Consider the following 27377-nt stretch of genomic DNA (forward strand, 5'->3'; position numbering starts at 1 on the left):
AGCCTTGGTTTCCCCATCTGTAAAATTGGGGGAGGTGGGGTGTGATGCCAAGGGTTACTTTGAGTGGAAATACACAGCCGGGGCTCGGGGCAAACTCACCATCAGGGTTCACCAGCCCGCCACCCCAGGGACCCAGGCCCAGCCACCCCAGAACCTAGAACACCCAGGCTCAGGCCCCCAGCCTGGTCAGGATGACAATACCTGGAGCACAGACCCCCCACCCAGCCTCTGCAGCAGGACCCAGTGGGAGACGTAGGCTGCCATGGCCACCATTCCTTGACTGGGCTTGGCCTGTTATAGAGAACAGAACGCCCTGGACACACACAGCCCTCCACCCACACCCTCCGAGGACAGATGTGGAGCGGGTACGGGGCATGGGCTTCCCCCGCGTTGAGTGCCCACAAGGAGCTCCCAGCTTTCAGCCCTTCATGTCCACACCAAAACCCTCCACACACACCCTGGGTACATGCGGCCCTTGGGATCCACTGTTCGATGCCAGTAAACACCCTAAACACCTCCCTCACTGCCCCCACTACACAGATGAGAAAACTGAGGCCCGAGCACCCAGCAAAGGGCAGCTTCAAAGCCGGCTCTTTGTGATGTCCCACAGGTGTTCAGAAGCCCAGGTCGCTGGGGCAGGGAGGCGGGGGCCAACACTGAGTCAGAGTGAGAAACTCGACGGAAACTGAAAACAGCCCTGGAGGCCCCACGAACTCTCCAGAGTGAGTCGCGCTGATTCACAGCCGGGCTCTGTGTTGGAAAGTTCCTGCTTCTGTGGTGGAGTGGGGGTAGGGGGCCAGGGGCACAGCACAGCCACGAGGCAGGCAAGCAGTGAACTGCTCTAGGGCCTTTGTATCACATCCAGCCCTGCGCCCCACCCGGGGCCCAATCAGGGAAGTGCCCGCAGGGATGTTCCTGGCTGGAGGGCAGGCAGGCAGGAAAGACCACAGAGCGCAGCTGTGGTGACCTGAGGATCTGGCCTGAGACCTAGCTTCAAATCCAGGTTCCCCTGCTTTCCAGTTGGGTGACCCCGGGTGTGTTGCTTAACATCTCTGAGCCAGTTCCTCACCAGTGAAACGGAAATTCTCATCTCACAGGACTCAGAGACTTAGTGAAAGTGTGCATACAGACTGCTGAGCATACAGTAAGAGCCCAATAAAGACGCATCTTTTTCAGTTCCCAAATGGGTTTTTTTATTGAGGTGAAATTCATACAACATAAAAGTAACCATTATAAAGTGAAAAATTCAGTGGCCTTGATTACATTCACAGTGCTGTGAGGTCACCAACTCTAGTTCCAAGCATTTCCAACACCCAAAAGAGAAAAGAAAACCCCTACTCACTGAGCAGTTTGCCTCCACGCCCCCTCCCCTCCCCCAGCCCCTGGCAACCACTCATCTGCTTTCAGTCTCTATTGATTAACTATTCTGGACATTTCATAGAAACGGGACCACGCCATATGCAGCCCTTTGCGTCTGCTTTTTTTTCACTCAGCCTCATGTTTTCAAGGTCCATCCTCACTACAACATGGATCAGCACTCGTTCCTTTTTTATGGCTGAATCGTATTCCATTGTGGGGATGGACCAACTATTTATTTTTTAAATAAGAAGAACAAATGTGCCCTGAATAATACAGAAAAGCAATCTGACCACATATACAAATACACACAGACGTGAAATACTTTAAAACTTGCAATGTTATAAAATAACCGTAATGACTGTAGTGATATAGTGTGGAATCTGGCCAGAAGGAAGAACCAGTTGGCTGGAGAGAGGGGACCATAGTAGCCCCAGAGCTAACAGTCCCTCCCTCAGGGCCTTTCCTGCTCAAGCGTCAGGCCTCCCATATCCAGGCTGTGCTGTGCTGTGTGACCCTGGTCAACTCCTTACCCTCTCTGGGCCACCAGTTCCCCATCTGTAAACAAGGGTCCTGGAAAGGACCCTCTCAAGAGGGATTTCCCACCAGAAAGGCGAGAGAGACTGTGGCAGCCAGACTGTGGAACCCATCAGGCATGGTGCATGTCACCCAGGGAACTGCCAGGCTTCCCGGTGCTGGTGACAGCTAGGACAAACAACTCTGGGATGTTCAGAGTCCCTATAGAAGCGGGAGGGGTTGGGGAGAGGGCATACTCTGGGCCACAGAAGTACAGACACAGCACGAAAAGGGAACCTGGGTGCTCCTGCCCTCCCCTGCCCAGGGCGGAACCAAGATGTGCGTTTCTAAGGCCTGACGCCACGTCCTCACACTTGAGACATTCAGTTCTTATCGACAACCCACTCCAGTATTCTTGCCTGGAGAATCCCCGGTCCATGGGGTCACAAAGAGTCGGACATGACTGCAGTGACTTAGCACAAATGCTTGTGCACTATAGGATGTTCACAGCACCTCTGGCCTCGACCCACTACACCTGCTGCACCTCCCTCGGGCTGGGACAAATGAAATGTCTTCAGACATTGACAAATAATCCTGGGGGCAATGTCACCCGGCTGACCCCATCCCCACCATGGTCCCCGCTAAGAGCCTCTATTCCTGGACAGGAAATGGCAGTGAGTGGTACCCACCCCTCCCCTGGGCCGGCCCTCTGGTCTGGTCAGTTCCAGACAGGGTAGAACCCCCTGAAAGGACAAGGACCCTATGTCCAGGACCCATCCTCCTTCTTCTCCAGGTCAGGCCAGGCCTGGTCTCCCTGCCAAGAAACACACGAGCCATCCCCACTGACAGCCGATGGATTCCTTGGCAGGAAGCCCCTGTCATGTCCTGACGCCGTTCCAGGCACTGGGGGCTCAGCTGTGGATGAGATAGAAGCAGCCCCTGCTTTCCTGGAAGTGACTTTCTGATGTGGGAAGGCCAACAACACACCAAGGAATGGAATCAACTGAGAAACTTCATTGATCAACAACTACGTCTTGAGTGAGGGGCTGGGATAGTGGCTTGGAGTGGGGGGTGGTGCTTGACTGGGCAGCCAGGAGGACTTCCTGAGGGTGATATATGACCTGAGACCTGATGACAGTCACCATGCCAATCACAGGGAACAGCATTCCTGGTGGGGGAACAGCAAGTAGAGAGGCTGAGTACAGAGGTCAGGGTGGGGGAGGGATGTGGCTGGAGACACATCAATGCAGGGGGGAGGTGGGCAGCTCCCCAGCATGCTCAAAGCCTCTAGTTTTATTCTCAGAGAAGGAGGAAAAGTAGGAGGGAAGAATGTGAGACCAGAAGCTGAAGATTCTCATTCTCCTTTGGAGAGCATGAAGAAAATGGTAGGAACAAGAATAGATGGATTCCAAGGCCAGGAAAAGGCTGGATGGGTGCCCAGGTCAGACAGTGGAGCAGGGAGGGGGACCACAGTACCTGGCCTGCTATTATGAAAGCAGAGAGGGTCTCAACCACAGTGGTCCCATCCCCCACCACTAAGAGCATATTGTTATTTTTGTGTTGTTAGGGGGTCTCCTAGGCAGGGTCCCCACCCTGGAACATCTCAGAAACAAACAGGGATGTTTTTGGCTGTCCTGTGACTGGCACTCGGCCAATGGGACAGTCCCACGCTGCGAAAGGCACCCTCCCCACACAATTTTCAAATAACCTGGCCGTTAAAAAAAAAAAAACAAAACCTGCCAGAACTGATCCAAACACTAGCCTTTTCTTGAACATCACTTTCATGTGTTTCCAGAACCGAAACGCCTCTGATCTCACTTGCCTCGGATCGACACTTACTCATGCTGAGTAGGAGCCAGCAGCAACTTCCTCCCATTTCCTCTTATACTACAATGGGGCATACACTGATTGTTGTTGTTCTGGTTAATTCTGTGCAAAGTCAAGACTGTATTCAGGAGGAATCTCAGTGCCAAGGAGTAAAGGGGATTTTCCAAGATATCCCCAACGGTTGTCAGGATGCTGTGTGGCTCTAGGTAAGTCAGCCAACCTTTCTGAGCCTTAGCCATTTGCCTGAAACACAGGGAAAGTGAGGATGTGATCCTCGCTAGCTCACAAGATGGAGAGGACCGGACGAATGAACACAGCAAGCGCCTGCTGCTATTCGACACAGAAAAAGCACACAGCCCCGGTTCACCACGTGCAGCTTGAAGGGACTGGAGGTGGATGGGGCAAAAGCCCCCCAGCACAGGCCCCGGGTGGGCAGGGGGTGGAGGAGAAAATCCCGCACTCCCCGAATGGCCAGGTGGCGCCTCGCCAGCCCGGCTTTCATCTCCAGGAGATAAGCCGCCTGCTCAAGTTCACGTTCAGGATCAAATGAACCCACTTAATCGCCTTAGGGATCTCCACTGAGCCGGCTCCCCGGGGACTCGGGGAGGAGGGCAGCTGAGTACCCTCCAGCAAAGACCCCCACTCGCACAGCCAGGCACAGAGAGGACACTGTTGCAACCCGCCCACACCTCACTCACACCCCCGACCCCACCCCCGCAATGCCTATTGCAGCGACTCCCCAAAGGCAGATGTGTGCACACTGGCCTTGTGAGTCTGCACACATCATCTGCTCACCATCACAAAGCATCTTGTGTGCCCTGTGGCCCAGGAAGTGTTAGTGTTAGTTGCTCTGTCGTGTCCAACTCTTTACAACCGCATGGACTGTAGCCCACCAGGCTCCTCTGTCCATGGGATTTCCCAGGCAAGAATATCGGAGCAGGTTGTTGCCATTTCCTCCTCCAGGGGATCTTCCCAACCCAGGGATCGAACCCGCATCTCTTATGTCTCCTGCAGTGGCAGGCGGATTCTTTACCACAAGCGCCACCTGGGAAGCCCACAAAGGTGGCAGGGTTCCTCGCAGGATCAGCAGCAACCCTTAGGACAACACTTCCTCCATTTCACAGAGGGGGAGACTGAGGCAGGGACGGGCCTTAAGGCACCACCACATCCCGATGCCAAGTCAGGAGTGGGTGAGCAGAGTGTCCAGCTAACGCCTCGGTAGAGGGGGAGCAGCCAGGGTGCACTTGCCTGACATAATCCCAGCCACATCTTAGAACTTGGGAGAGCTCCTGGCACCCAGTAGGTCCCCTCAGTGAGAGCATCCAAATGAACAAAATCCACACACTGGACACAGACTCCGAGGAAAACTCCCTCACAGGACCTCTCTGCCCTCCTAAGAGCACCACAGGCATCCTGGGGGGTGTTTGTGGCCCCCCCAGAGGACACTGGGCAACCTTTGTCATCATTTCTGGTTATCACGATGGGTGGAGGGTACCTAGCGTAAAGACCAGGGATGATGCTAACCATCTGACAGTGCCCAGGACAGCCCCCAAATAGAAGCATCCACCCCAGCAATGTCCAGGAACATCAGCAATGTCCAGGCGAGAAATCCTGCAGCACAACATTCACTCAAGCATTAATTGGGCACCTCCAGCATGAACAAGGAGAAGGCAATGGCAACCCACTCCAGTACTCTTGCCTGGAGAATCCCAGGGACAGGGGAGCCTGGTGGGCTGCCATCTATGGGGTTGCACAGTCGGACACAACTGAAGTGACTTAGCAGCAGCAGCAGCATGAACAAAAGCCTGCAAGGAGACGAGGTCACAGAGGCGAGGTTTTGTGTTCAGAGTCACACAGCGACTGCAGGGCAGAGGCAGGTCCCATGTCCAACTGACTCAAAGCCCCATCCCAGAGCTGCCAGACACCTGCCCTATTCCTGAAAATTCTGACCCACCAGGTCTAGAGAAGGGGCTGCAGAATCTAGACAGTTCCCCGTTCCCTCTCCCCATGGTCACATCCAGGCAGCAAAGGTCAGAACTGGTCCTTTCTATCCAAACCCACAGACACTAAGATGCCAACAGTCTCTCTGGGGATGGGAATGTGGTTGCATGTTTTTTTTTTTTAATATGCAGGCTTTTTTGGTTTCTTCATTTTCCAATTTATAGAGAACACATCTGTTCTGCTTCTGAAAACCAAGAAAGAGACTTCTCTGGTCCAGTGGTTAGGGCTCCATGCTTCCACTGAAAGGGCCACGGGTTCAGTCCCTGGTCAAGGAACTAAGATTTGGCATGTCACTTGGCACCACCAAAAAATAAAAAAGAAACCAAGAAAGTCTTTTTTGTAAGGTAGCTGTCAAACCACATGTCTTACCCAAGGCCCTGGCTGCTAGGAGATCTTACACCCCAACGCAGAGGGCCAGCCAGGGCAGCCCCCTTGCAGAGCCTGCCAGCATCATCTAGGAGAGCCACAAGCTGGCGGTCTCACTCCCAGGAATACGCAGAGGAGAACAGCACATGAGCACCTGGAGGCACCTGGAGAAGCTCCAAACGCTGCAACCCACCCCAGCGGCATCTAGGGAATACACCGATCACGTGTTCTGTATCACCATGACAAGACGCTATCTCTACAGAAGTTAAAATTCATCAACGAGATCTAACTGCATCAAAACGTCACAAATCACACACTGCTACATTTTAAACGGATCACCAACAAGGACCTACTGTATGGCACATGGAATTCTGGTCAGTGTTATGTGGCAACCTGGAAGGGAGGGGGGTTGGGGGAGAATGGATACATGTATATGTATGGCTGAGGCCCTTTGCTGGTCACCTGAAACTATCACAACATTGTTTGTTAATCGGCTATCCCCCAGTACAAAATTTAAAACAAATTTTTTTTTAAGCCACAAAATCCTAATTTATTTTTTTGACTGTGCGGTTCGTGGGATCTTAGTTCCCTGACCAGGGATGGAACTTGGGCCCTCAGCAGTGAGAGTGCGAAGTCCTAACTGCTGGACCACCAGGGAATTTTTTAAAAATAACAGTAATAGGTACACAGGCTTCCCTGGTGGCTCAGTGATAAAGAATCTGTCTGCAATGCAGGAGCCATTGGAGACTTTGGTTTGACTCCTGGATCGGGAAGATCCCCTCGAGGAGGGCATGGCAACCCACTCCAGCATTCTTGCCTGGAAAATCCCATGGACAGAGGAGCCTGGCAGGCTACAGACCATAGAGTCACAAAGAGTCGGACACAACTGAAGTGACTTAGCACACAGTAGGTACACAGTTTTGTGTATTACATTTTTAATCCTCAGAACGATTCTAGAAAACACATACTACTTCAGTCCCTATTTTACTTAAAGGGCAACTGAGGCACAGGGCAACGCCTCAAAGCTGATAAGAGGCCATGGAGAGGGTGGGAACCCACGCCATCAGAATCCCTGCTCGGAACCACTTCAGTCTGCTTGCCTGTCTCAGCGTGGAGAGGAAATTACTAGGCTGAGTTATATAAAAGCTGTCGATATTCGACCACTTTTGACCTACAAAACTGGCAGAGTCCCACAGCTCGTTCCGATAGCAAACTGCAGAGCGGCACACGCAGAAAGACTTGGCCACGTGCATCTTTTCTGCCTAGAGATGAGACAGGGCTCCTAGGTCCTTCGGGAAGCCAGACAGAGGCCCCTGCACGTGTGACAACATTTTTAGAAGGGCACACGTTCAGTGGAGAAGTGGTAGTCTCCGGGGGAGGGGACTCAGGTGACCAGAAAGTCATCTGCAATTTTTTTTTTTTTGGAAATAAAAGGCAGCCACCTGGGACTTCCCTGGTGGCCAGTGGCTAAAACTCCATCCTCCCAAGGCCTGGGTTCGATCCCTGGTCAGGGTACTAAACACCACGTGCTGCAACTAAGACCCAACACAGCCAAATAAATTAAAAAAAAAAAAAAAAAGGTGGCCCCCTTAGCTGGTGCCCTGGAGCCCAGCCTCTTGGACCAAGGCTGACTAGAACATTCCTAACCTCTCCCCTCTACCCATGGCAACCTTTCTGCCCCTGGATCCCACATAGCCCATCCATGGGCAGCTCGGTCCCCAGGACCTGGTCTCCAGTGCCTCCGCCCCCAGGTTGGAGAAGCTCTCCCCACCTTAAGATCCAGTTTCATTTAATTGCAGGCTTCAGGTTTCTGGACGTCGGCCCAGAGGACTTTGGGGCTGAAGGCATGGGTCATTTTCTTCCTTTTTCCAATAAAGCTGAGAAGGAAGCAGTGTGTGGCATCGCCCATCTCCTCTGAGAAGGTTCAGCACCTGCCCCTTGGGAGACCCCACCCAGGAGAATCATCTGTGGCTCAGCACAGTGGGGAGACAGGCTGGGGACACAGAGTTTTCTCTGGCCCTTCATCTGAGCCAGGTACTCCCCCCACTAGATTGGAAGGAATGAAAAGAAAGAAAGAAAGAACATACAAACACACAAACATCCCTACCTCGCACCATTCCTTTTCTGCTCCAAAACATCTGGTCATCTCTCTGGTTCTAGCCTTTTTTTTTTTTTCCAATTTTTAAATATTTATTTGGTTGCATTGGGACTTAGTTGCAGCACATGACCTTCTCTCTAGTTGCAGTGCACGGGCATTTCTAGCTGTGGCGCTAGAGCTTAGCTGCCCTGAGACACATGGGATCTTAGTTCCCTGAGCAGGATCTAACCCGTGTCTGCTGCATCAATAGGCGGACTCTTGACCACTAAACCACCAGACTTCTTTTCTTCTTTGCATTTTATTTTTTCCTCCAGCACAGCCTTTTTATGGTTTGCAGCTTCCTGTCTTCACTCCATGTCCCTCAGTCTGATTCCAAGGTTACTAGTGGCAGGGGACACACGCGACCTAAGTGACCGGGCTGCCCCTGGATGCTGGGGTTCTCGGGGAAGATGCAGGCTCTGTTTGAGCTTCCTCTTGCTGCGGTAACAAACGCTCACAAACGCAGTGACCTAAAACAGCACAAATTCATTATCTCGTAGTTCTGGAGGTGAGAAGTCCGAAATGGATCTAACAGGGAGAAAAATCAGGGTGTTAGCAGGGCTATGCCCCTGCTGGGGGTTCTCTATGAGAATGCACTCTTTGTTTTTTCAGACTCTAGAGGCTGCCTGTATTCCTAGGCTCTCTGCCCCGTCCTTGACCCTCAAAGCCAGGAACACAGCATCTTCAAATCTCCTGCCTCTTCCGCATAAGGACACCTGTGATTACCCTGAGCCCACCACGACTATCCAGAATAACTTCCCCCATCTCAAGGTCAAAGGATGATTGACATCCTTAATTCCATCTGCAACCTTAATTCCCCATTGCCATGAGGACGAGATGGTTGGACGGCATCACCAACTCCATGGACATGAGTTTGAGCAAACTCTAGGAGATAGCGAAGGACAGGGAAGCCTGGCGTGCTGCAGTCCATGGGGTGGCAAGGAGTGGACACGACTTAGCAACTGAACAACAGTGTAACCCAGAACAACCACAGGTTGTGGGATTTATGGTTGTGCAGATCTTTGAAGGAGACATTCATCTGCCTTACCACCGGCTCCAAAACATCTCTAGGGCTCGAGGGAACCACTCCAAAGGCCCACTCTACAAACCCTGAACTCTAGGAGGCAACTGTTGAGTCCACGTGACTCAGTCTCTCCACACCTACACAGCGAGAGAAGGCATACCCCTTTATGTCACCTGGATGGTGAATACATATCCCAAGGGTGCTCAATCTAGCCTCTGATGAAAACGTGAATCAAGCAGAGCCCTATGGCTTATCACTAGAGACTTCTCTAAGACAACAAATAACTCATCCATCAATCTCCTCAGGCACCTTTTGTGGGTTTGAGGGGGACCAGTCATAAATCAACCTATTGTACATCTCCTACTCCAGCAAGATCCGTAACAAGACGTCCTGTTAAACCTTCTTCTTCACGTCCCTGCATTCTAGGTCAAGAACACCACTGGCACTAACAAAGCATCTAACCTCTGGGAAAACAGAAAGCTTTGCAAGGTACAACTGACCTGTAGCATGATACTTAAACTTGGAAAACTGCCCCAAGGACCAAGACCTCACTGCGTAGCTGGTATCAGCCAGAGACAGGGGTGGGTGGTGAGGAGGGACTGGGGAAACACAGGCCACCCAATGTACCCAGCAGCACGACCAACTGGGGCATCCCTGGAGTGAGTCAGCACCCTTTCCCCATTGCTCCTAATGACCACAGCTCACTGACCCCACCCTGGAGCCGGGCCTCCAGGGACCTGGCAATGCAGACAGAGACAAGGTGAACCCTGTCCCATGACCCAACATAATGACATTAACATAACAGCCATCAACGTGAAAGATGATAGAGGACACAGTGATATAGTCTCCTTGCTTCAAAGCCTTTGTGCATCTCTTTCCTGCCAGATAAATCTGGGAGGACGATGCCAAGGCCCAGAGAAGTTGTACAAGAATTACACAGCAACCCAAGATGGGTCTCAAATGCCCATGCCCATGCTCATGCTGACGGTCCACCTCCCAGTCCAGGATGCTCCAGGCAGCTCCATCCCATCTTCCCCTTCCTACCTGCATTTAAAAAGGGCCCATCTCCCCTCTCCAGCCTCCATCAATGCCCTCCTCCCACTTATCTCCCCTCCAAGGAAAAAACTACCCCCACCATGTCAAACCATCCACCAAGCCCTCCACACCTCCCTGGCTGCCATCCAAACACCCAGGAGACACTCTTTACGGCTCAGGGAGCTCAGAGGCATCCCAGACACATAGCCAGGGGCTCAGGGGCACAGAGAGGGCAGGGAGGGCCCAAAGGTCACACAGCAAACCTGCAGAGCAACGCCTGGGGTGCACACATGCTTCCACCTTGGCACTTCCACCAGGAGAAGCTCAGTTCCAGGAGGCGCTGCGGCAAGGGGGCAGCAGCCAGAGCCCAGGTGCCATGAGCAGCTTCCTGCTTGCCACTGCGGCTGCTATTTATAGTCTCAGTAGTGGGGTCATCTTCCTGCAAGGCAGAGCCCAGGAGCCTGCGGGGAGCCTGAGAGGATGACCTCAAGGGGGATGGGCCAGGCCAGGCCAAGGCACCCAGGGCCAGCCCCCAGGGTCCACAGTCCAGGGGCAGCGGGGAGGAAGACAGAAAGAAAGTCCAGATGTTCCCCACGACAACCACACACCAAGGAAGGGGCTTACAGGCTGTGTGCCCTGAACCAATGACATCACCCCTCTGTGCCTTGACTTCCCCATCATTAAACAGGAAAATTAACAGTTCTGACCACAAGTGTGATTGTGGTCATTGTGAGGCTCTCATTATCGTGAGGCTTAAATGAGCTAATAGGAAACAGCATGCAGTGAACTTGCCCGGAAAGCCTCTGTCAACTCAGACTCCACCTCCAACCCCTGAGCCCTGCAGAGACCAAACAAGGAATTCGAGGAGGGAGATGGCATGCACATCACCTGTCCAGGGAAGGTCACCATCACTGAGGACACCCTAGGTGCCCTAATCCACCCTACCCCTCTAGGAGGCAGGGAGGACATTTACTTCCATTTTCTGGATGTGGAAACTGAGGCTCAGAGCAAAAGAAGAATCCAGCCCAAGAAAGGGAGAAGGGGCCCTCCCGTCCCTGGGTTTCATGGAGTTACTTGGGGTCTTCTCTCTCACTGAACAGCAGACAGGCTTCTAGGCCCTGGGAATGCTCCCCTCACACCTTCCCCATCCCCACCGCTAAGCACAGGACTCCCTTTCCTGGGATGGGGTCCGGGGCGTACAGAGCCAGGAAGGAGCTGTCCAAGGTCACAAGAACATCCAGAGGCCACCCACCCAAGGGAACACTGGCTTAAAGTCCCCCAGGCACCTGGAGTCATCTAGCTATGATGTTTCACCCCTCCTCCAAAAAAACAGCAAAGGGAACATCCACACAGCAAACTGAAAATACGAACACCACCAAATGCCAACTGAACTAAGTCTTTCTCTGAGCTCTCAGTGCCAGACAGTGAGCCTCTGCATGTGTCACCTCACTTAACCCTTCCAACAGCCTCAAGAGACCAGTGATCTGATTGTGCCCATTTCATGGATGGGGAAAACTGAGGCCTGGAGTAGCCAGGACCTTATTATCCCAAACCCCGCCCTCTCCAGAGCAACCAGCTCCGCTCTGCAGAGGACCATCCTGACCACCCACAAGAGAGACAGGGAGGGAGTAGCTGAAGGCCCAGGGACCTGGGGGGGTGGGGCAGGGTGATGTCCTGTGGTGAGTTGGAAGGGGGTTTCAGGTGAGGGCAAAGGTATCAGATGCAGGGACAGACAGACAACTTTGGGTCCCAAAACATCCTGCAGTGGGATGCCAGGTCAGGCCATGCCTAGCCAGCACCTGACAGTCGACACATTTATTGAGCACCTACTGTGTGTCCAGAGGTGTTCTAGAACCAGGATGCGGCAGTGAATGTGGACCAAAGTCCCGGCCTTCTGGAATACGCATTCTAGCAGGGCTGACGGAAAACAGCACTTTGAACAGACGAAACCACAGTTCATCAAAAGGAGACACGTGCTAAGAAACAACTGAAGGAGGAGAGGAGAGGGCTTGAGGTGGAGAAGGTGCAGTTTTAAATAAGATGCCCAGAGAAGGACCCACAGTAAAGGTGGCAGCTGAGCGTAAGATGGCAAAGGAATGATGCCAGCCATCCAGACACCTGGAGGAAGAGTGTTGTAGGCACAGCATGTGCAAAGGCACTGAGGCAGGAGCATGTCAGTGAATTTCAGCAAGGAGGCCAGTGTGGCTGGTTTCAGATCAGGGGAACAGATCTGAAATTGAATGGGGATGGGGGAGCAGACTGTGCAGGGACCTGTAGGCACAATAAAGAGTGGACTTTTGGAACTTCCCCAGTGGCTCAGTGGCTAAAGCTTCCAAAGCAGGGGGCACAGGCTTAGTCCCTGGTGGAGAAACTAAGATCTCACATACTTCGTGGTGCAGCCAGAGCAGAAAATAAATAGAGTTGGCTTTTATGCTGCCTGAGATGGGAGGGCTCTGATCACAGGAGGGACAGGTCTAAAACAAAACCCCCTGGCTGCCATGTGAGGAACATGATTAGGCTGACTGGTGAGGAGGCTGCTGCAATAGTCCCAGCAAGTGATGGGATGATGGGAGCTCTATTAGTTTCCTGGAGCTGCTCTACCAAATGATCGCAAACTAGGTGGCCTAAAACAATACAAATTTATTCTCTCACAGTTATGGAAGTCAGAAGTCTGAAATCAGGGTGTAGGGTAGGTACTTACTTCCTCTCGGCAGGGAGTGTGTTCCATGGATCTAACCAGCAATCCTCAACATTCTTTGGCTTGTAGATGGATCACTCCAGTGTCTGCCTCCATCTTCACAAGGCTTTCTCTTCTTTTAAGGACACCAGTCCAATTATTGCATGTAAGATCACCCTACTCTAACATGACCTTATCTTAACTAATTACCTCTGCAACGACCCTATTTCAAAATAAGGCCTCCCCTCTGAGGTTCAGGGAAGCACATGAATTTGGTGGTGGGGCAGGGGTGGGGGGGCCGTGGCGGGGTGTGCTGGTAGGGGACCCTCTTCCACCCAGTACAGTGGCTTAGATGGAGTAGGCAGCAGAGGTGGGCCAAAGTGAAAATGGTTAAAAGTACTCAAGGGGGGACTTCCCTGGTGATCCAGTGGTTAAGATACTACGCTTCCAATTCAGGAGACACGGGTTCAATCCTCGGTCAGAGAACTAAGATCCCAAATGCCTCAAGGCGTGGCCAAAAGATAAACCATAAAATAAAACATAAGGATGGGAGACCGCATTGGTGGGTATATGCAGCAAGGAAAAGTGGGCGCCTCTCTATCTCTCCCCGCAATTTCATCCTCTCCTGGTTTAATTGGTCACAGGAGTTACCACCACACATAATTCCCACCAGAACCCCACCCTGCCAACCAAGCCTGAGCCTCCAGGACCCTGGAGGACCCCTGATCCCACTGGGCTCTGCGGCATCTTCCAGGGCCTGCTCCACTCCTGGCCCGGTGGCCTGGCAGACAAGTCCCGCCAAGCCCCGGGGCAGCACATCCCCGGCCCCCCACCTCGGCCTGGCAGGCTTGCCTCGTTAGCCTAACGAGCAGGGCCCCGGTGCCAGGTGGTTGCCATGGCCACGGAGACAGCACCGCAGCGCTGGGCGATGCTCCCAGAGGGTCTGTGGCGGGCACCAGAGTTCAGCCTGAGGACAAGCAGGGGCCCTCGAGGCACCCCTCTCCTCATGGGGTCCCCACCATGTGCACCTCTGGGCCTGGCCTCAGGGACTTCTGACTGCCAGCATCTCCCAGAGAGGAACCCCCAGGCCACAAAGAAAAATTCACTCCCCTGCCACTCATCCCTCCAGACCTGCCTGGCTAGAAGTGCCCCACCACTCCAACACAACACACAGTTAATTGCAGGGGTGGCCAGCCACGGGGAGGTCAGAGGTCAGCGGGCAGCTGGGGAGACAGGCCTCCAAGGCAGTGAGAAGGGCCTGGATTTCAGGCAAGCAGTGCTGGGAAGCCCTTCGGGCTCACGGGGCTCTGAGTAAGGTCAGGGCACTGCCCCAGTGGCCCCACCCCGTAGCTGCTTACACAGGACAGACTGTGGGGGCAAGACAAATGGAGGCTTCTGCGGGCACTGGGCGGGTGAGAGGGTGACCCCCAGGTCTCTGGCCTGGCCCCACACTCCGGGAGCAAGCTCAGGCTGGGAGTCTGGGGGCAAAGGGGAACCATAGGCCCATTTTGGGACACAGTAGTTCTGAAGCCCCTTTAGGACATCTGTGAACAATGTAAAGGAGGCTGGATCAGCCTGCCTGGTCCCAGAGTGGGCTCCCTGGGTTTATGAGCTGCAGACAGGAAAGTGAGGGGCAAGGATAGGGCCTGCTGGACTAACTACTAACTCAAGCCTCCAGTGGCCCCTTAGCTCCCTTTGCCTCACCACACCCTGAGGTTGTGTGCATTCATAACCCCATTTTCCCTGGTGAGTAAACTAAGGCACTTCATGCAGCGGCTCCATTACCTGTCCTAGGTTGCACTGGACTCTGCCCCGTGGCTCATTCGAGCTCCCGTTCACAAGCCCTAAAACCCAGACACAAGTCACCGAAAACCAAGCCAAGCCCAGGAGACAGGAGGCAGAGAGTCAGCCCCGCGGGTCCCTGGGAAATATACCCACACGTGCACTCCGGTGGGCAGCTGGCTGTGGTCTCATCTGATTCTACCCGTGGCTTACTTTTCTCCCCCTACTTCCTTTCCAGCTCAAAGAAATATCCCAGGGTCAACAGAAGGAAGCAGAAATATCCAAAAGCATCAGCAGAGCGCCAAGGCTGGAACAAGAGCCCAGAGGCCCCTAAGTGTCGACACACCTTCAGCATTGTCACGGCAACAATTCCAAAATCCCTGGGCCCTGGCTACAGAACAGACGGAAGTGACACTCCACCGGGGAGTGCTAAGTGTCACCTATCCGATTCCAGGGCCTTCCTTCAGGCCAAGTGGTTCACAAGGGCCCCAGGGCCTCCGATAGGGATATTTCACCTTCCAGGTTACTGACTGTCATCTTCCTGAGTCCAACCCAAGGCGTAAGTGTGTGTTAAGTCGCTTCAGTCGTGTCTGATTCTGTGCAACCCTATGGACCGTAGCCCACCAGGCTCCTCTGTCTATGGGATTCTCCAGGCAAGAACACTGGAGTGGGTTGCCATACCTTACTCCAAGGGATCTTCCTGACCCAAGGATCAAACCCAGCTTCCCTGTGTCTCTAGCATTGACAGGCTAATTCTTTACCACTAGAGTCACCTGGGAAGCCAAAGCCCCAACCCAAGATGACACCCAACGACCAGGTTCTTGCCCAGGGTATGACCTTTGTTAAGACACTCCATGGGGCCAGGTCTTGGCTTCCCCTAGAATTATCCATTAGGAAATCACCCACCCCACCCCCACCCCCACAGGCACTCAGGAGGAACAAACATGGAAACATCTTGCAAGTGTTTTCCCTTTTCTTTGCTCCTGTCTGCTCCAGCTCACCCTTCAAGAACTGAGACAACTTTTTTTTTTTTTTTTCTGAGACAACTTTTAGGAATGCATATGATATGATAAAATTCAGAGAGCAAGCCCAAGAAGAAAATTCAGGGATGAACCAATCTGAAATCAGGATAGAATCCCAAACACAAACCAGATTAGACTGCTGAAGGCAGGCAGCAAAATTTGGCTCTGAGCTTCCTAGTGGCCAAAGCAAAGAGGGAAACAAGATGGGTTCTAAGTGACTTTGCAACAAGTGTGAAAACTATGTAGCACCAGGTGTTATAGCAATCCTTCAGCCCTGGACAGAAGAGATTATAGCCTCAAACACCATCTAAGAACCCAAAAATCCATGCCAAAGGTCAGCTGCCTTGACCATCCCCACTTTCCTATTGCACTCAACAATAGCATCAGCATAACAGCGAGAACAGCGAGCCAGGCAAGAATAAGGGTTGTTTGTTGTTTTTGTTTTGTTTTTAGTATTTACTTATTTGGCTGTGTCAGATCTCTGTTGCAACACGTGGGATCTTTTGTTGCCGTGCACGGATTCTCTAGCTGTGGCGTGGGCTCAGTAGTTGTGGCACGTGGGCTTAGTTGCTCCATGGCATGCAGGATCTTAGTTCCCTGACCAGGGATCGAACCCACATCCCCAGCATTCTAAGGCAGGATTCTTAACCACGGGACCACCAGAGAAGTCTCTAGAACAAGGGGTTTTCGGGCCCACTTGGTGTGACCCTTAAACTCACAACCCTCTTAAGGGCCCCCGTTCCTCTGACATGACCCTGGAAGATTATGCTGAAGTTAAAAAGAGCATGGCAGCTCTCTATCAGGGGTCGGCAAACGTAAAGGGCAAGAGAACCAATATTCCACCTTTTGTCAGCCTTCCGGCCTCTGTCATAACTCCTCAATTTTGCAGCTGTACCCGGAAAACGAAGAATTTGATGCTTTTGAACTGTGGTGTTGGAGAAGACTCTTGAGAGTCCCTTGGACTGCAAGGAGATCCAACCAGTCCATTCTAAAGGAGATCAGTGCTGGGTGTTCTTTGGAAGGAATGATGCTAAAGCTGAAACTCCAGTACTTTGGCCACCTCATGCGAAGAGTTGACTCATTGGAAAAGATTCTGATGCTGGGAGGGATTGGGGGCAGGAGGAAAAGGGGACCACAGAGGATGAGATGGCTGGATGGCATCATCGACTCGATGGACGTGAGTTTGAGTGAACTCTGGGAATTGGTGATGGACAGGGAGGCCTGGCGTGCTGCAATTCATGGGGTCGCAAAGAGTCGGACACAACTGAGTGACTGAACTGAACTGACTGACCCTGAAAATGACCACAGACTATATACGAATGAATGAGCATGTGTTAGTCACTCAGTCATGTCCAACTCTTTGCAACCCCATAGACTGTAGCCTGCCAGGCTTCTCTATCTATGGGATTCTCTAGGCAAGATACCGGAGTGGGTAGCCATTCCCTGCTCCAGGAGAATCTTCCCTACCCAGGGATGGAACTCTGGCCTCCCATGTTGTAGGCAGATTCTTTTCCACCTGAGCCACCAGGAAGCTGCATTCTGATAAACTTGACAGCGGATGCTGAAATTTGAATTTCACTTACTTTCACATGTCACAAAATATTCTTTTTTTTTTTCCCAACCATCAAAAAAACGTAAAAACCATTCTCAGCTTGGGCATATAAAAAACAGGAGGTGGGCTGGATTTGGCCTGCAGGCCGTACTTTGTGAACCCCAGCTCTCTATATATTTCAGAATAAATCAAGATGTATTATAATTTAAAGGAGGAAAGAAAGACATAAATATGTTGTGATACCATGTGTGTGCTTGTTTTTAAAGGGAACACACACATCTATGTCCCTGTGAGGCGGACATATGGCCGGAGTATCTCTGAGAGGAAACCAGACCCGTGTGGATCTGCCTCGGGGGACACAAACAGAAGGCCAAGAACAGGAAGGAGACTTCCCTCGACACCTCCTGTGTTCTGTTTTAATTTTTTTAACAGGCCCATGCTTCTTCTTTTATTAAAATAAGTTTTTATAAAGCCCAAAAGCAAGTGGCAGGGTTGGAGTATGCTGTCATTGCTTAGTCACTCTTTTGCAACCCCATAGACTGTAGCCCACCAGGCTCCTCTGTCCATGGGATTCTCCAGGCAAGAATACTGGAGTGGGTTGCCAATTCCTTCTCCAGAGGATGTTCCCAACCCAGGCATCAAGCCTGTGTCTCCTGCATTGGCAGGCGAATTCTTTACCGTTTTAGCCACCAGGGGAAGCCCTAGGAGTGTATCATTTTGGGGGTTTTCTGTATTTTTCAAATGACAAATAAAAAGCAATGCTGTCTGCTCTCCCAAAGTTAATCTAGTTGTTATCAACATGGAAAGACATCCATAATGTGTTAATTCATAGCAGGAAAAAAGTACAGACCACGACAGCCCCTGTGGGAAGCAGGCCTGCTCAACGGATCTGCAGGTGTGGACACAGTCAAGGCAGGGGTTGGACCATCATCTCTATAAACCTGAGATTCTTCTGAGCCTGAGTCCAAGACTCCTGAACCTCAACTCAGCCCCCCGTGGGAGCCGCCCACACTTTGCACAGACCTGAGGCTACCTCCCGTGCTGCAGAAAGGACAGTCAGGGGAGGAAGTAGGGGACACTTGAGCCAGCTCCCCAGTCTCAGGGATGCTGGCCTGGTAGGACCAGAAAGGGTAATAACGTACAGCCAGTGGCCTGAATTCTGGCATTTGGCCCTGAGTCAAGAAAGAAGGGGAACTTCCCTGGCGGTCCGGTGGTTAAAACTCTGTGCTTCCACCGCAAGGGGCACGAGTTCGATCCCTGGTTGGAGAACTAAGATCCCACAAGCCACAAGACAAAAAAAAACAGAGAAGGCAAGGCTCTACCGTCAAGCTGCCCAAGAGGAACAAAGCCCACTAGTCATATTTTGTGTGTGCGAGCTCAGTCGTTCAGTCATGTCCAACTCTACAGACCCTCCAGACTGTAGCCCACCAGGCTAGTCTGTCTATGGGATTTTTCAGTCCAGAATACGGGAGTGGGCTGCCATTTCCTTCTTCAGGGTAACTTCCCGACCCAGGGGTCGAACCCATGTCTCCTGAATTGGCAGGCAGATTCTTTACTGCTGAGCCACAGGAAAATCACATTTTCAATGTTATTAAAAATCAAGTAGCAAATAACAGTCCGATCCTGGGTTGCATTAGCCTCCCTTGAGGTGCTCAGTGCCACCTGTAGAGAGCGGTTAAGGGCAGGTCTGGAACATTCGCACCATCACAGAAAGGTCTCCTGGACAGAGCTGCCACAGAGGCTGGTAGGGCAGGAGAGGGTGGGGACATGAGAGAGGTGGGCAAGGGAAAGTAGACAGAGGGCTGTGGAGTCCAGGCCAGCACCCGGGAGAGACTCAGGCTTTGCTGGGAAACAGGATCACAGAATGTGGAGTCTCCCTCCAAGATGACAAGGCTCCGGTGGCTCCAGGCAGAGAAAAAGCACACGAAAGAAGGAAAAAAACCAGCTGCTGAGAGTCAGGCCCGGCTCCCATATGCTGAATCTTGTTTCATCATCCAGTCTTGGGCCTTCTGATCAGGGCAGGCATCAGACACAGCCACATGTGGCTTTTTAAATGTAAGTTAATTAACATGAAATAAAATTACCAGTTCAGCAGGCACTAGCCACATTTCAAGCTCTCAAAAGCCACACATACCTAGCGGGTGCGCATATGTGCGTGCACTGAGTCGTTCAGTCGAGTTCGCCTCTTGGTGACCCCATGGGCTGTAGCCCGGCAGACTTCTCTGTTCATGGGATTCTCCAGGCAAGAATACTGGAGTGGGGTGTCATTCCCTTCTCCAGGGGATCTTCCTGACCCAGGGATCGAACCCGGGTCTCCTGCATTGCAGGCAGATTCTTTACCGTCTGAGCCACCAGGGAAGCCCACCTCATGGTTAGGCGACAGCAAAGGTCCAGAATGTTCCCCACCAATACCAGGAGTGCCGGGACAGTGCAGCCCTAGATGGTCTTCCCAGGGGTGTTATTTTGCATATCCCACTCCCCCATTTAAGGATAAGAAAACTGAGGCCGAAAGGCTTTTAATGGAGGGGAGCAGGATTTGAGCCAGGTCTGATTCAAAGGAGCCCTTTCGAGAACCACCCCCCAGCCGCAGGGGTAAGGGGAAGCTCAGCTCTCCCCCAGGAGGCTCCCTGTGTCCTCCCCATCAGTCTTCCCCCCACTTTCCAGGCGGCCTAAGCCCTCCAACTTCAGTTCCCAGCAGGTGCTAGGGAATTAAAAGCAGAACAGAAAACCTTGGCCTTCAAGGGCCCAGGTCTCCTGGGCAGATCTGGGAATCACCAACCAGTCAGACAGGAGAGGAGCCTGCTGCCTCCAGAGAGTAACCAGCCCAGGCACGGGGTTCAGGTGAAGAGATTATTCCATAAGATCCTTCCCAGCAGCCTTTTAGAAAGAATAGCTTGCATCCAACCAGCCCGTCAGTGAGGACCCAGGTTGAACAAAAATTCTACAGGCGCAAAGTCTCCCCTCTCCAACGGTGGGAGCAGCGGGGAGGGGCAAAATAACAACAGCTCCTGTGATATATCATGACATCCACAGAGTCCTCCTAACAATAAAACCAGAAGTAGAATCATCATCATCCCTATTTTAGAAATGAGCAAACTGAGGCGCAGAGAAGTTAAATAACCCATCCAGAATCACACAACTTGAAACTGCAGAGCGGAAATTAAACCCAACGCTCTAGCTTTCTGCCCTTTAATCCTCTCCCCCTACCCCACGGCCCTAGTGGGTAATATGCCCATTGTACAGACCACGGCACCCAGACTCTCAGCGGGGCAGGGATCAGTCCCAGGGCACTCTGCTTGCACATGGCTAAGCCGGGGCAGAAACTCACTGGAACTTTGCAATGATCAGTGGTGCGAATCTCAGACAAAACACTCCCAGACAGTCCTCTGCTGTTGGTTTAGGATGATTCTTTACGGATCTATGAACCGAAAGTTCCCAAGTTCCCTCCCCCTGGGCGTGGTGGTGGGGAAGTGCCCAGGCAGAAAAGCCTCACTTTCGACTAAAAGAAAGACAGTGATGATGATTTTGATCATCATAAGAAAGGCACACCACCATATGACCTTGGGGCTGGCCTGGCACCTCTGACCCGCGCCTTCATCTGTAAAACCGGAAAAAGCTGTCATCCGCCGCAGGACTTTCCAAGGTCTCCAGCTACAAAGAACCCCAGGGCTGCCTGCCAGCAAGCAGGAGCTCATCTGATGCAGTTTTCTGGAGTCCCATAATACGCCATGCTAAATAATTCAAAACCATGTTTTCATTTCAAAATAAACACAGCCCTGTCGCTACAGCGAATGCCAAATTTGCATGAATGTTTAAGATAAAATGAGACTTCAAAGGAACTTCAGACCTGCTTCTGGCACTGTCCCCCCTCCCCGAATCTTGGGGAGAGCAAGTTCTCAGTCTCCAGCCCCGTAGGGCAAAGATCTATAGGTGCTGCTCAAATAAGAAACATCATTTCTTTCTTCCTGTCTTCTGTGGCAGCTCCACTGAGCAGGTCTGCAGTATGTTCATTCTTGCTGCACCAAGGCGACCATGAGTAACCCCAGGTCTTAATTCTTAGCTCCATATCCAAACTGTGTGACCTTGGGCAAGTCACCTAACCTGTCTGTGCTTCTGTGCTTCATTTCGCCATCCATAAAATGGGATGATATGAGCCCTGACCTCACAGCGCAATAATGAACAGTAAAAAGATTCCTGATGAAGGTGGACCTGGCACATAGTAAGCACTTTATATATGTTGGCTGTTATTATTGGATTACTGCATCATATTTAGTATTTTTCAGCTCGTAAACCAAAACTTCACTTGACAGGTTGTAAAGTCCCTTCCCCACCTCCAAGGATCCTCCAAAAATGCCAGATGATCTTTTCTAAGCATCACTTCCTTGGGGGACTCTGCATACCCACTCATAGAACAAGCCTTTTAAGAAGACTCCCCTGGCCTGACCCTGGGCAGCCTGGCCCTCCCCAAGCAGGCAACCCAGGCTCCCATCCCCTCCTGGCCCCCTTCCCTGGCACCCAGGGCAGGAAGGACCAGTTCCTCCAAGCTGTTTCCCTGGCAGGGAGTCTGGTCTTGAAGGTATCACCTGGGGAGGCTGCTGTTGGCATTAGAAAGATGAAGAGGAAATAGAGGAGGAGGGAAAAACACACACAAATAAAAGCTCTCAGCCCCCTATTGTCAGAGGCAGCATTTGATGTGGGGCATTTACGGTTCAGAGAGCTGTTGGAAGGATGGGGTGAGAGCTCCAGGTCTCTTGCAGGAGCATCTCTGCTTCTTACAGAAGGCAGACCCCTCCAGCTGGGTTATGCCTAGCAGCACTTTCCCCCACCCCTCTGCCCGCAAAAAAAAAAAAAAAAAAATCTCAGCGTGAACCAACTTTTCCACCCACTGCCAGGTTGGGAGTACCATCACCTCTAGTCAGAGGGGATCCAGGCCAGGCAGCCTCCATCCAGACTGAATGGCAAGATGCTGGGGGCCAGGACTCCTGGGGCCTCTTTCCAATGCCAGCCAGCCGGCAAGTGTGAGCCCGGCCAATCCCCCCAACCCCCATGCCCGGAGAACAATCAAGCCTTCCCTGCTCGGGCCTTTCATGCAGCTAAATTCGTGTTTGCAGAGCCCTCAGAAATCTTCAGGAGGTGGTATGAGTATTATTAATTGGGGAAAAAAGAACGGATTATGCCAAATAAAATCCTTCCCACGTAGCCAAACCCTCGCGGAAGGAAGGAGGGAGGGTTCTGCCCCACGAGGGGGTCTCCATCCCTCACGGGGGCCTGACAGCCACATTACCATTTACATGGCTTTATCAATAGTATTGATCCCAGAGCAAGCGTAAATAGCTCGGTGGGAAGAGGCAGGGGCTGGGGCCCGCTGGGTACCCGCCCCCACGTCTGGGCACCGCAGACTCCCTGGGCACCCGGCGGCGGCGGTGGTAAATTTCCAAGCAAAGACAAGGCAGCCGGCGCGAGGAAGCCAGACAGAGCCCGGGACGCCCTGGCAGCCGCCGCCACCGCCTCCTGCAATTCCTCGGCTCTCCGCCGGCGGCCGGCCCCAGCGCCAATCCCAAGCCGGACTCAGTCTGCGCATCTGTTCAGTGGGCTGAAGGCACCACCTGCCCTTCTCTGTCCTCACGGGGAAAAGTCAAGGGGTTGGGGGGGTGGGTTGCAAAGAAGGCCCCCTCCCTTCACCACATCTCCTGGCAAAATGCATGGCCGCCCCTTCTCATCAAATTTCCAGGCCATTGGAGTAAAGACCAAGTTTTAGAACTCAGGAGTAATAATAATAACAACAGTAACTGGTGATACATATACAAGCACCTTCTATGTATTCCCACCCTTGGTTCTCACAACAACCCTCTAAACTCGGTATTATTATTATCATCCCACTTTGCAGATGAGAAGCCTGAGGCACAGGGAGGTTGAGTAATTTGTCCAGAGTCACACTGCCAATAGTGGCACAAGTGCGATTCCCACCAAAGGCGATGCGTTGCACGAGCCGGCTGTGAATGGTTCAGCGCCCCGGGTTCAAGGTCTCTCACTTTCTCAGAGGGCTTTCCCCCTACACCTCAATCCAAAAAAAAAAAAAGACCACCCACCACGAGGTACATAACAATGCCCGGGGACGTCCTCCCAGCTCACTCCAGGCCCGGAGAACCCCTTCTATCAAAGCAACGGCGGGGACCCAGATCTGGTTTAAAAAGGGCAAAGTCAAGGCCACGGATAACACAACCCCCAACAAGCCCAGAACTCCCTCATCCAGCCAGCCCGCAGGGCTCCTCTCCCCATCCCTCCTCCCTGCCTCCCTCACAGCCTTCCTCCAAATCTGCAAAAAAAAAAAAAAAAATCATAATAAAACCAGTTCTCACCAACAGGGGGGGAGGAGGAGGGGGAGGAAGCGAGGAGGCTGAGCCGACAGCACAGATCCGCCTCCGCTGCCTGCACCAGACCCTCAGAGAGCCGGAGCGCGCGACAGGCGGCTGGAGGGCCCTCGCTTCCAAAAAAATAAACCTACAATGTAAAAATAACGCCGGGCGCCCTACGTTAATTGGACCCGGGCGACAGCAGCTCACAGGTACAGCGTGTCTCGCCCGCCTGCCCGCCCGCCTAGACCTCTCTCGCTCCCTCGGGCTCTTTCCTGCAAGCGTCCGGGGTGGGGAAGGCGCGCCCCACGGGTCTCCCCCCAACTCCCCGCCAAGTCTCCGGGGGTGCTCCCCCAGCACTAGGACCGGGGGCCTCCAGGTCCAGCCCAAGTGGGATCAGTTCTGAATTCCAACTTCCCAAACTAGTGGCATCCCAAGTATCCGCACAGCCCGGGGGAGGGACCAGGAGGCGGCCCCATGAGGCGTCACCAGCCGCGGGAGGCAGGCCCAGACACCAGGAACACCGGCCCAAGGGGGAGGGGGGAGCAAGGGGCGCCTCTCCTCCGGGACCCCGACACAGAGCCCTCCGACCCCTCGCCCAGGAGCGACCACGCCAGCGGCCCCCAGTCCCCCGTGGCGGGAACCCCTCCCAGGCGCCTTCCACAGCAGCCAGGCCGGGGAGCCGAGGGTGCCATCTCCAGGGGCACCCCCGAGCCGCACTGCCCGCTGGAAAATAAGGCGCAGTGTCACCCCCCAAGTCCAGGGCTGCTTGGAGAGGAGGGAGGCGCATGGCGGCCATGCCCCCAGGGCTGTGGCACACGGTGGGGGGCTGTCCTGCGCAGTTCCAAGACACCCCCCCCCCGCCCGCCCTCCCCCCAACGCCTCTTCCCTCCTTCCCGTCCCCTCGCAGGGGAGCTGGAGTTCCCCTAAGTTCCCCGGTACCCCCACGCACGCGGGCCGCAGTGTCTATGGGGCGCCTCGCTCCCCAGCAGGCCACCCCCCGAGAGCGCCAACTCGGGAGTGCAGGGGCCCCGCCAACTCCGCCGCGTGCGCCGACCAATCTTCCCCGATTTCCCCGGAAGCGCGCTCAGCGCCTCACCCCGGCCCTCCGCGGGGACCCCCAGCCCCAACTCACCTCGCGGAGGTGGCGGCGGCGGCGCCCGGGCTTGGGGCGCGCTCGGGCCGCCCGGGCGCTCAGGCAAGTGGCGGTGCAGATCGGGCTGGGGGCGCGCAGCAGGCCCGGCCTCCAGCCGGGGCGCGATCCTCCCGCCGCCGCCTCCTAGGGCGCTAGCCCCCGGTCCCCGAGCCGCAACTTGGCGCGCATCGCGGGGGCGCAGGGCGCGGGCGCACGGCTCGGGCGGGGCGCGGGCGGACACGGGGCTCCGATGCGGCCCGGCCTGCCCGCGGCTCCGCTCCCCGGCGGCGGCGGCGGTGGCGGCGGTGGCGGCGGCGGGAGGGGGAGGAGGGGGCGGGGCGGGAGCCCGGGAGGCGGCGGCTCGGCCTCCCGGCTCCTGGCTCCCCGCCCGCACCGACGCGCCCCGGCCCGGCCCCCTCGGGCTCCTTAAAGGGCCCACGTTGCCTCCCCCGGGCCTGCGCGCACCCACTCGCGCGTGCACACGCTGCCACACAGACACACACACGCTTGGGCGCGACGCCGAGTTTCTTTTTAGCAGCTCCCTGAAGGAGGAAGGAGGGGGAAAGCGCCTCCCCATCCCGCCCCCTCCTCCTCCAGTGGGCCGTGCGCCCTCCTCTTCCCCAGCCCCAGATACTTCACTCCAAGTATAATCGCGTTTCAGCTATTAAATTATCAGTCTAACTCTGGAGTGACCAGTGGATGGGGAGGGGGCATACGAGGAGGGCCACACACAGGACCTTTAAGGGACCCACACAGATGCGAGGGGACACAAGCGGTGGAGTTCGCTCTGGGGGGGTCTCGCACACAGTAGGGCGCAAGACTCTCACCAGTGGACCTTCACACACTGGGCCTCAGAAAGGAGAGCTAACCCAGGTGGGCACGAGGGAAAACTCGCAACCACCCCCCACCCCCAACCCCGCAGACGTGAGCGTAGCCTGGGACATAGACTCCTAAGACATAAGGTCACCCGCATATAAACAAACCCGGACACAGGCAGGAGTTCACGCACGCGGGCGGACACACACACACACACGCACTAGAATGTCCGTTTCTAGAGGGCGAGGATTTCTATCTGCTCTCTGATCTTTCCCAGGTAGGGACGCAATGTGCTGCAAGAACTCCCAATTCGGGACTTACAGGGACACAAACGCAGATACACGATGCTGCAAGTGTGTGGTGGGCACGAGCGGGCAGGGTCACGGATGAGCACACATGTGGACACTCGCCCGCGCACACGCAAGCGCTCACCGCTCCAACAGGAACCCCACTGGCAGCCCTGACAACCCATGTGTCCTCATTTACCCCCTCCTCTGCCCCTCCCAGGCTGCTTTCTCAAAGCCGGGGAGATCTTCTTAAACAGCAGAGGGCACCGGGAGCCCCAGACCGGGACCCTCCCTCCTCCTCTGCTTTCCCCTAAGATGTAAGAGAGTTTGAATTTTTTTTTTTTTTTTCGGTTCAACTTTCCTTTTTTGGAGCGACGTCTCAGCAGATTCAGTTCTGCCATCTGCCAACATCTGAGAACCCCCAGGGGGAGTGGGGAATGGCTGCGGTGGGGAGGCGGCCATGCGGTTTCCAGGGGCAGGGCGGGCCTCCGCCTCCAGCGCTCCTGCAGGGGTTCTCGGCCTCCCTAGTAGCAACGTGCCCCTCGTGGCCCCCTCAGGCTGCTCGGGCTCTTTTTTTTTTTTTTCTGGGGAAGGTGGGGTGGGGAGCACCTGAGACTGACAAAATCTGGAAAAAGGGAAGTGTCTGTGGAGGGGCTGAGGGATGGAACAGAAGTAGGGGGTCTCAGGCCAATGAATGTCCCCTCCCTTCCCACCCTGGCCCCACCAGCTCCAGAGGCGCCCAGCCAGACCACGAGAATCCACAGGCCAAGAGCCAGACCTAGGGAAGGAAGGACTAGCCCTTCAGATGGGGCCTGGAGGAGGGGATGAAGGGGAGGAACTGGGATGGGGGGGTCCCACTGCACCAGGCAGACTCGGAAACCCCCACCCCCACCCACACGTAACCTGGGAACACTATCTGGGATTTGCAATTCAATGAGATTTGGTTCTGGGATTTGGCACCCAGGGGTGGGGAGGAGGGTGCTGAGGGTAAATTCAGGGGTTCCTTCTCCCAGCTTCTGCCTCCCAAGTGTTGCCATTGGGCTTTGACTGATTCTGGGGGAATAAGAGGGTCAGGCAGGCAGGGGGACTGTCAGCTTTGTAATGTTCAGAGGTGGGGGGTGTCACTTGGAAACCCCTCAAAGAGTCAAGCAGAGACTCAACCATCCTCTACCCTCTGGACCTACCAAGTTACAGATGGAAACGCCCAGACCCCTAGAAGGGGCAGCATTTTTCTACAGACGACCTGGCCTCCTTCTTGCCCACTCCTGTCTCTCATGATTATTAATCCCATCCTCATGGACAACAGGGAGCAACACAACTGCTTGTTCTCAGAGTTCACGAATTCCCCCCGCCCCCGAAATCCTCAGATGGGGGGTCGGGGGCTCCTGAGATGGGTCCCACGATACAGATGGGGAAACTGAGACCCTGAGAGATGAAGAACTTAAGTAGCTGGACTCACTCAGCTAGCGATTCCGGATGGGTGCTCTGAAC

At 54.0% G+C, this 27377-nt stretch overlaps 1 protein-coding gene across 12 annotated transcripts in view; it reads right to left on the reverse strand.

Annotated features, from left to right (window-relative positions):
- NCOR2 (nuclear receptor corepressor 2) overlaps positions 1–25106 on the reverse strand; it is a 236523-nt gene extending 211417 nt beyond the window's left edge. For 6 of the 12 annotated variants that reach the window (XM_070386313.1, XM_070386318.1, XM_070386317.1 and 3 more), the window contains exon 1: positions 24784–25105. The gene's annotated coding sequence lies outside the window, so the exon portion shown is untranslated. Of the gene's footprint in view, positions 1–24783 lie in introns of all 12 variants that reach the window. The other 6 variants (XM_070386321.1, XM_070386316.1, XM_070386325.1 and 3 more) reach the window with 2 other exon arrangements.
- Between the last annotated feature and the right edge of the window lie 2271 nt (positions 25107–27377).

Source organism: Bos mutus, chromosome 17 (assembly GCF_027580195.1).
Source record: "Bos mutus isolate GX-2022 chromosome 17, NWIPB_WYAK_1.1, whole genome shotgun sequence".
Lineage (NCBI taxonomy): Eukaryota > Metazoa > Chordata > Mammalia > Artiodactyla > Bovidae > Bos > Bos mutus.